At 40.4% G+C, this 10,654-nt stretch overlaps 1 pseudogene; it reads left to right on the top strand.

Moving 5' to 3' along the window:
- The first annotated feature begins 4,819 nt into the window (after nt 1-4,819).
- LOC100468874 lies at nt 4,820-5,848 on the top strand (annotated as a pseudogene).
- The last annotated feature ends 4,806 nt before the right edge of the window (nt 5,849-10,654 follow it).

The following is a 10,654-nucleotide window of genomic DNA, read 5'->3' as shown; positions in this document are numbered from 1 at the left end:
GGGATAATTAGGAAATTTTACTGAGGGTTGTAAAGAAGAAAAATTCCACATGCATTAAAACAAAACAGTACACTAGTTCAATTTCTGTAGCTCTTAGTTGTACTTAAATTGTTTTTTTTCACCTTATAAATGAAGCCTCAATAGAGAAGCCAACTTCCATGAACGGTTAGATACTTGATGTGGGACAGTTTACAATTTTTTAAACTAGCTTGATTTTTTTCCTTTTGAAAACAAATCTGATATAACTTGAGAGAATAGTATTTTTTTGTGATTTCCTTGTAGGATCAGATTTGATTTTCAGAAAGACAAATGCTACATGTGTGGGGGTAGGATACCATCTTATACACACAGCAGATTCCAAGAATGCATTTGGTGGCATGGGGTAATTAGGCAAATATTCTTCCCTCAGTTCTGGTACTTTCCACCAAACTTTTGCCTCCTAAGTCTAAACTTGCCTTCTAAGTCTAAACTTGCCTAAGACAAACACATTGCCTAGTAGACACATGGGGGAAGAAAAGAATGTGGCAGAAACGTGTGTCAGCAAGTGTATGCTTATTTCAAACCAGTGCCAGAGAATGAAATATGTAGGTCTAATGGTTTTGAGTGTATAAAAGGTAAATGACCCTACAAAGTGATTGGTTAACACAAATGTAAATCAATTAAGGATTTTCTAAAAGGAAAAAAAAAGACAAGCTTCCTGAAGCTGTTTGCTGTTTGCTTGGAATAAATCTCAAGCATACCATCTACCTGAGACAGACGGGCTAATATCTGAATAACCAGACCTGGACTCTTACTCTAGCAAGTATCATTGGTTGGCCCTAAGATTAACTTTATGTAAACCATGGACTGGTACCTAGAAACAATCCAAGTCTATTCATGAACAAAAATGATGGCATTAAAATCTCCGAGAAAGCAAAAGAGGGCAGAACATATGATAACCCCACTCCATATTGGAATTTATATTTCTCCTGAGGATTCAGTTCAACCCATTACATAAGATCACTGGACAAGCACTGGAGTTGACTAACAGTCTGCATTAGAAACTATCATTTAGGCTACACAGACAACATTTCACTCAGGCTCCTCATCCATGCTGCGTATTTTTAGGGAAATTATCAGTGACCAACATTTCTGCAGAATGGAATCTGTGACTAAAATATGTGTCTACTAGACAGTGTGTTTGTCTTAGGTGTTTGTTCACCGTCCTTGCCTGAATCTGACACATGATACACCCCATTTGAGAGACTATTGTCTACTTGTTCATGGATGCTGGTGGACATCGAGAAAGTAACAAAACAAGAGTGAGGATTGTTAAACCCTGGCTTCCATATCATGGCGTTGGTCTTTAAAGAGAACACCAGCAAAGTGAGTATTGTACAAGAAGCATACATTTTAGCTGAAAGTGGTATATTTAGGAAGAAGAAGAGTAGGCTTTAACAGTGTCTCAGAGATGCAGGAAAAACTGTCCAGTCACACTCCAGATGTAGCTGTCTCAGATGCAGAGATCGTGACAGCACCTCAGGCTCCGGTGACTTTGATACACCCACGTTTCTGAGGATGCCTGGGTATGGTTCATGAACTAATCAGTAAGTTTAGTGGAGATAGAGGCTGAGGTACTTACCCTGGAAAAACTGTCTTCCAATACATCTTTTTACTTTTTTTTTTTTTTGAATCACACGTGGGCAGTCATCCATGGGTTTACAGCCTAGTGTGGTGTCTGGCAGCATGCCGACTGGATCATCATGTCTCTGCCCCTGCAGAGAAAAAAAAATATCATCAAATTACCCAAGATGCACAAGTATTTTTGTGCCCCTGTGGAGATACATGTATAAGGACCCTTCGAAGATGAAAATCAATAGAATCATAAAGTTCATCAAACATGAGCTGCCAAAATTAGGACCATGGTCACCTGGGTAGACCGTCACACAGGGCATGGTAATGCATCTCCAGTTCAGAATATGGCCCCAAACCAAGACATAGTAATTCCAGCACATGAGACCAATGTAGCCTCTTAGACATCCCCAGAGTGCCAGCCTCAGACCAGTATAGAAGAGATCTCCATGTCTCATAGTCAGAAAAACTAGACCTGACACCCTAACTTCCTCTCAGGCATACCTCTGACCACAGATGCAATAGATACCTTTACAGAGAAACCCTGTCCACATCACTAATGGAGGCAATATGCAAGGACTCTCATTTGCACTGTGTTTTGTATTTTTATCCTCCTACCACATTCAAGCAGACAATGGTGTCACCTTCAGAGGAAAACAAATCCAGTAGTCATTGGCTTCATGAGACTTTCACTGGATCATTCCTGCCCCATGTTATTCTCCAGCAGCTGATGCCGTTAGAAGATTGCATGGATTCTCAGAGAAGAGACTAAGATAAGTAAACAACCAATACTTCAGACCTAGCAGAGCATGCAATTTAGAAAATAAATTTGGTCTCTAAATATGGCATTTCCCCAGCCCATACCTTCTATATAAATAGAATGTTGAATTACAAGCTTAGGCAAGGGAAGGAGGCCTAAAGTCCGAATTGGGCAGGAAGTACCTGCTACACTGACACCTTCCTCCAAAATTCCTTTCCTCCTTCCAACTCAAGTTTTGTGTCCTGAAAGTGTGGAATGGGCTAATGTAGCTGAACCATTTTGGGGTGAGTTTTTGGTAAGGTACCCTAGAACTTTTCTGTATAATATGGGGTACTTTGCATTTATTGTTTTGGCCTTTGGAGTATCTAACAAAACTCGAATATTTGAGGACATATTCTATAGATCATCGTATTCAAGGTAGGTTTTCAGAGATGTATCAGACCTACAGTACATATATTATAGGTATGTGAGTGCATTTCTTCATTCATTCTACTTATTTCAGAACTGGGTGGGAGGTAAAGGCAGCATCTCTTCATCCCCTCATTCTTTTATGGTTAGAGTGCATGCAGACACTGCCATATATTCCAGCTTTCTTTGGGGCAAATGCCTCCTTGTTATTTAGCAGAATTTCATAATGGATTATCTCCAGTTCAAACTTATCCCTCAACTGTCATGTAGGAGTATATAGATTCTCTTGGTATTCTTTGGGAGCCTCTTTTGTATTTTCAAAGCCTCCTGAAAAGACTTGGTTATTTGTTGGCTATTGACTTTATTCCAGCTTCAGAAATTAATTCAATTCTGGTGACCAATGTATGTAACCTTTCAATTTAGGGGATTCCATTCTCTACCTTTGTACTCCTTCTGCCATTTGGATTGTGATGTATTGATCTCTGAATGCTAAACTAGGGAGTATGATCCCAACTCCTGTGTGAGCTGGTGGTGGTATCTCAGGAAGACTTATTTCCTTGTTTTATCCAGCCCCTTTTCCCACATGGTGTGGGCTGTTAGCTCCTCAGTTCATTTTGACAAATTTACTCCATGTGGCTTTTAATCCCCTTTATCTGGATACTGATATGGTTTCATTGCCCTTTTAGAAAAAGGTAAGTGAGACCCTGAAAGTTGAAATAGGACATGTTGATAGTGAGAGGGAAGGAAGAGATGGTGGATGTGCTCCCTGGTCATCCTTGGGCCAGTCTAACTTAGGAATCCATACATATGTGACAAATGGATTCCATAAAAGTTCTTTCACAGCCACCTCTAGGAAAGTCTCTTCATGGTTGGAGTCCTGTCTCCAGTCAGAGAATCACTCTGTGTGTGTGTGTGTGTGTGTGTGTGTGTATGTATATACATACACATATCAGCAAAATGGACGAGAACACAGGAGATGTGGGAAAAAGTAGAGAAAAACAAAAAAAGGGAAATAAGTGAGAAAAAGGGGGTGAACTGGGAGAAATCCAGAAACACAAGGATGGGTGCAGTGTGGGTGTAGCCAAGTGTCCCCTCATCCCATTCTTCTGTGAGGTGTCAGAGTGCATACAGACCTCATCATGTATGTGATTGTGTTCAGGTCTCTGTGTTAGGAGCCTCTTTGTTTCTGTGGGAGGATAATTTCCTATCCATTTCCTATCCATACTTAACGCTCCTCCTTTAAGCAGGTGACTTTGTACCAAGTAGGTTTTCTCAAGGGGCCACGTTTTTCCATATTCTTAAACTCAGCTATAGTAATTTAATATGTCCTAACTATATACCAAACATTATGCAGCTTAAAAATATTATTGAATTCTTTATACAGTTCTTTGGTATAGGTTTTTTTTTAATATATGAATTGCTCCAAAAACATTAACAGCAAATGTAATGTTGTTTTTTGCAATATCCTAGCACCATTATGTAGGCTGAATTTGTGATTAATAATTAATGTAAGAACATTAATGATGGAATTATAATTTCTCAATATGATATAGTTAATGTTTTGACATCTGTTTTTTTAATGATTTTTTATTATATTATGTTAGTCACCACACAGTACATTTGACATCTGTTTTATGTGGCACATGAGGGAGCCCTGCCAGTTGTGCTGGATTTCAGGAACAAGATTGTTTAAGGTAGAGTTCAATATCCTCCCTCTAATAGGAATCAGAGGCTTTACGCGCTGGTCAAGACTTGCAGGCACCCACAATTGCCAAAGTTTTCAGCTGAGTAGGAGATGGGACACAAGCCCCTGTGCTGTATACAAGTCCCACCTGCATGGTTAGTATTTTCTTTGGGCTGCCTGTGGAAATAACTCTCACAGTGAAATGAGGACTGTTGTGAGTTTATGGGTGAGTTTGTCCCCTTTCAGGAGATGAGCTGAGAAAGACTGTTCTTGGGTATAATTTTAAAAGTGGATCACCTCTAGGGAACAGCTGCTGAGGAAGGGGCATGACTGACCGTGTTGGATGTGCCAAAGAGATGGATGAAATTGTGACCAAGCTTGTCAAGAGAACCATTTTGAAAATCCCAATGACTGAAAGGATGGCACTTCTCCAAGCCTGGGATTTTTTGTCTGCAAATCAACTGCAGACCACAAACTTCTGGCAGAAAAAGGAATCTCTTGTTTAGGACTTGGTTCTGCTTTGTGAGGAGAAGCCTGCAAGTCTCAATGATACAGCCCTTTTAGACATCATTTATACTTCATGTCATTGGCACCAGCAAGTTCGTGATATTTTTTAAGTGAGTAAAGGGCGAGGTGAAGACATTGACCTGTTTGATATGGAATAATTCAAAAGATCGATTAAGAAAATTCTTTAGGAAGCCTTAAAAAATGTGATTATCAGCTTCAGAGATGCTGAGGAGAATGCAGTATGGATTCAAATTGCCTGGGGAATGCAGTATGGAAAGCCACACCAGTAGAAACCTGCTTATGTGGTGTATTATTCCCAAAATCCGTATGCCTTCTTCCTCCCAGCTGAAGAACAATCCACTCCTTCTGGGGCAGGTACTGACAGTTGCTAGCCAGCACCATCAGATTGTAAAAATGGACCTCAGAAACCAGTTTCTGGACTCTCTTAAGGCCATTGTTTTTAATCAGGATAATCAGACCGCTGAAACTCTACAAGAAAAAACCCATGGGCTGGGTATAAACATGGATTCAAGGATCAGTCCTGAAAATGGAATAGAAAAAGAGCCTAGGGAGTGACTCAAGAAACTTTTGGAGACTATTCTCAAGTAAGACTAGAACTCGTACAATATAAGCTTAAAATGAAATTCAAAAGTGACTTAAATGGGGGCATCTTGGCTGAGAGAGAAGAACCCCTCTGGTGCCTAGTAAAGTTCTCTAGCCTGCAGCCTCTGGAAGTGTTGAAATTCTTAGCACCAGCTGGTACCGCAGATGCACTACTTTCTCCATTGCTCACTTGCATACCCAACAAGGGAATGAATTATTTTAAAATTAGAGATAAAGATGATGAATGTGTTTTTATAAGCACAGCATCTCCTTGACTATATGCATTTCAGTTAATAACTAGCTGGGTAGCTTCTGTTTATAAACTTGTGTTTTAGAAATTAATCCTTAATGTTGATGGCTTAGAAATGTTCACTATAATTGTTGGGACTGATTTTTCCTCCTCCACTATGTATCTCCCCAGTATCCTGCAAAGCATAGCAGTTGTGGGCCTTTAAAATGTGATGGGATGTCCCTTTTCTCACTCCTGCCTCTCCTCAATCCTAGAGAGGTCTGGATCCAATTGTTGATTTCCAGGGATATTCTCTTAAGCTTTGGATCAGAGAAAGAAGCAGCAAGAAACTATGCCTAACTCAAAACTTTCTAGGAGAACCATAAAATTGGTTCATTCAAAGGGTAGAGTTGGATCCATTAAGTTATGGCAAGATGTAGTATATCAGATGATTCAGTTATGTGAAATAATGGTTTCATTATAAATATACTTTTCATAATCTGTCTTATAACACATATAGCACTCAAACTGACCAATATTATACTGATTTGTGAATAAAGATATTTAAAAACCGGTAAAAATAAATAAAGAAAACTGGATCATCACACTGCTAACCTGGATCCCAACCTTCATGCAGGTGTCTTTGCAGTAGGGAATTTTCTCAGAGAGTGTCTTTTGTCTTTTGTAATTTTCAAAGTAATACAAGTATATGTTTTGGGGTAGCTGAGAATCTCCTGGCTTGTGTTATCCAATAATGCAGGCATCCTTGCTCTCCTGCAGTTCTCACTATGACTTCTGTGTTGTCATATTACATTAGAACATAGAGTTCTATCTGATCATGATTTCTTTGCATTCTGGTTGAGTTAATAATGTTAATGGGTTCAGAAAGGAAGTAATTTTATTTGTGCTCTTTTTCCCAAAAGACGACTTGAGGACTTCTTCCCATGTCTTGGAGGAAAGCCCAGGAACTTCCCATGGCTTTTTTTTTTTTTTGGTTATTCTTATATAGCCAAATGTTCCGTTGCCACTTCCATGTGGTAAGAAATCTGTTCCAGGGGCGCCTGGGTAGCACAGTGGTTAAGCGTCTGCCTTCGGCTCAGGGCGTGATCCCGGCGTTATGGGATCGAGCCCCACATCAGGCTCCTCCGCTGGGAGCCTGCTTCTTCCTCTCCCACTCCCCCTGCTTGTGTTCCCTCTCTCGCTGGCTGTCTCTATCTCTGTCAAATAAATAAATAAAATCTTAAAAAAAAATCTGTTCAGTATATTAATCCAGGTTTGCCTCAGGTCTTGAATGTTGGGGAGTATCTTTCATTCCCAGCTGGGTCCTGTTTGTAGACTGGAATCCTGCAAGTGATGTGTATATATGAGTGTGAGGGCAGCCACAGGCACACACTTCTTGTCTTTGTTTTCAGTCTGCTCTCCGGTGACCAGTTTCTCGTCCTTTTCCCCCAATGTGTCCCTCAGAGAGAGAAGAGCACACAAATTGTAATGTGGATATAGGCTCTGAGATGTGGAGGATACCATGATATGCTTTCAGGAAACATTTTCATTTTTCTTTGGGGACCTCAGACTTTATGCCCCTGTCACATGCAGTGACCTTCCTCTGACTTGTCTCTTAGACCCCCCCCACCCCAATCCCTAGGGCTGCTATGACCATCCCTTCTGTAGCTGTCTTTCTTTTTACTAGGAAGTCTTCTTGGATGGCCTCCCTGTGAAAGAATTCTCAGGCTTCTCTTCCCAGAACAACCTGTTGACCCAGGAAATCACTATCTTTCTTTGAAATTGCTGTTCATTCACAAGGCATACACTTACTTCCTTTTTCCAGAGGCACCTCAAGCCCTAACTTCTTGATTATACATGTGTGAGTCACACGGTTGTTCCTGTGTCCCTCAACCCTCACAAGTATCAGTCAGTTTTCTCTGAAGCTCTTGGTCGGTGATTTGTAGCAAGACAGAAACAGTACTTGTCCCCCCTTATGAGTGCTTAGAAAATACTCAGCACACTGATGAAATTCTCTAAAAATTATTTTTCTCTTTCTTCTGTGCTAATTCTTTTATATCTCTTTGGTAGTTTAATGGAGTAATGCTGACAGACCTGTTTGGTATCATTTGTTTGCCAGGTTTCCAGTACTTCACTTTAGAATATGGGTGTATTTGACACAAATTGTCTTTGCCTTTGGACAGTGTTTTCATTTTCTAGGGCTGCTATAAGAAATCAAACAAAACTGGGTGGCTTTAACAACAAAAACTTATTGTATCACACAAGTGGTCCTTGGAGTAAAAAATGAAATTGTTGATATTGTTGGTTATGTGGGACGTGAAAGAAGATTGTGCAGGAAGGATCTGTTCCAGGCCTTTCCCTTTGTCTTGTAGCCTGTGTTCTATATAATCACATAGCGTTTTCCATGCATATGTATCTGTTTCCACTTTTTCTCTTCCTACAAGGTCACTGGTCATGTTAGTTTAGGGCCACTTGAATGACATCATTTTAACTTGATTACCTTGGTAAAACCCTTTTCAAAATAAGAGCACGTTCTAAGGAATTGGGTTCTAGGACTTCAACATATGAGTTCTTGGGAGAGAACAATTAAACCGGTAACAGAATTTCTGCCAAGTCTCTCACCTGAGAGAGCTTGTCTTCAACATTCTATTCAATGCATACTGTTGGAAATATGCCTTTTCTGTGACTGGTTGACAGACAGTCCCTGGCCCCTAGAATTTTGTGATCTTCTCCAGTGTTGTGCATCCCCTTTTCTTTCTAAGGGCTCCTCTTGAGTGATTAATTTGGATACAATCTCAGACCACTTACCATCACAGTTTCTACATGTGGGCATTGTTGATCATAGACTTTTCTTTCTTTTTTTTTTTTTAAAGATTTTATTTATTGATTTTACAGAGACAGAGAGAGAGAGAGCGAGCCAGAGAGGACAAGTGCGGGGAATGGCAGAGGAGAGGGAGAAGCAGGTTCCCCGCCAAGCAGGGAGCCTGATGTAGGGCTCTATTGCAGGCCCCCAGGATCATGACCTGCATGGAAGGCAGACGCTTAACTGACTGAGCCACCCGGGCATCCCAGATCATAGCCTTTTCTTTTGCAAGTGGTGGAAGTGCAGTTCACTCCCAAGTCAGAATTCTATACAAGGACTCTAAGACTTTGTTTCATGTTTGGATACTGCAACAGTAGTGCTTGGTTTATAGGATGACGTATACGGTTTGAGTGGCTACCTAAGATGTTTGCTGGAGTATTTATTGTCTGTATAATAGCCAGGTAGCCATTGGAGGATGGCTTCAACTCTTAAGGAATGTACTGGGAAAGAGGAATACATCCCCAATGCTCAACTCCCAGTGGGACACATGCTTAAGAAATTTAATGTAGCACGGGGTACCTGGGTGGCTCAGTCGTTAAGCGTCTGCCTTCGGCTCAGGGCATGATCCTGGAGTTCTGGGATCGAGCCCCACGTCAGGCTCTTCCGCCGGGAGCTTGCTTCTTCCTCTCCCACTCCCCCTGCTTGTGTTCCCTCTCTCGCTGGCTGTCTCTCTCTCTGTCAAATAAATAAATAAAATCTTTTAAAAAAAAAGAAATTTAATGTAGCAGTTTTAATGTAGCAGTTTAATATAGCAGTTTCCCAGAAGGCTAGCTTTCATTTGAATAGAACATTTAATTCTGTTTTGGGATTGGGTGGACCAGACTCTTGATGGTGGAGAATATGACTACTATATTGCCCACTCTTACTAAAAAATTCTATATTTCTTCAAATAAACTATTTTATATCTTTGTTTTGGAACATGAGATAATTCCAGCAGAACAAGTCCATTTCTTTATAAGATGACCTATCTCCTCAACTTAGAATATGGTTGTACTGAGCATTAAATGATTTGCTCTTTGGATCTTTGCTGTATCTTTTACATAAGGGGACATATTGCTTTCAACATCTTGTTCAATGGAGACTTTTAGGGGTATGTCTGAATCACTGCATCTTCAGTTACATCCGTAACTGTAGGCACTGTTGGTAATCTTCTAATGGAGTTTACATATTTCAGGCATTCCTTCATCTTTGTACACAACCTTGTGGTTCCAGCAAGTGTACTGCTATGGTCACACAGTTACTTTGAAGGAGGAGGATTGCCTGTCCAGAAGGATATGGTGTGATACCTCCTCTTCTTTTTGTCTGAGCACACAGGTTTTGATTCATTATTTTTTTTTAAAGATTTTATTTATTTATTTGACAGAGATAGAGAGATAGCCAGCGAGAGAGGGAACACAAGCAGGGGGAGTGGGAGAGGAAGAAGCAGGCTCATAGCAGAGGAGCCTGATGTGGGGCTCGATCCCAGAACGCCGGGATCATGCCCTGAGCCGAAGGCAGACGCTTAACCGCTGTGCCACCCAGGCGCCCCTGATTCATTATTTTTGTTCCAGTCTGAGCTCTACCAATTATTGACCCTGTGGCCTTGGGACAGACATTTTTCTCTCTAAGCCTCGGATGTTTCACCTTTACATGGGAGATCATTTATGATACTCCTTGTGTATCGAAGCTGAAATGAGATGATAAGTTATATATAAAACTTTATATTCAGGGTTGTAGGTATTCTTATTAATCATAGCAATCACATGTTATATTCCGTTAAAAATGCAGGAATTCAAAGCAAGGCTAGTGAGTTAAGGCTCATCAGGGGAGAATGTTAGACCTGTATGTTGATCTCTTTGAATTAAATAGTTGAAAGTAGCCTCTAGTTGAATATGGACAAATTTTGATTGTCTAACATTTGTACATGTAGTCAAAGTTAGGTATGGTGGAAGAATATGAGAAGGCCAGGCTTTGAAATGATTTTTACTTTGGAGAAAGAAAAAGAGAGAC

The sequence above is a fragment of the Ailuropoda melanoleuca genome, chromosome X (assembly GCF_002007445.2).
Source record: "Ailuropoda melanoleuca isolate Jingjing chromosome X, ASM200744v2, whole genome shotgun sequence".
In the NCBI taxonomy this organism is placed as follows: domain Eukaryota; kingdom Metazoa; phylum Chordata; class Mammalia; order Carnivora; family Ursidae; genus Ailuropoda; species Ailuropoda melanoleuca.
This window is presented reverse-complemented; position numbering and strand designations above follow the sequence as displayed.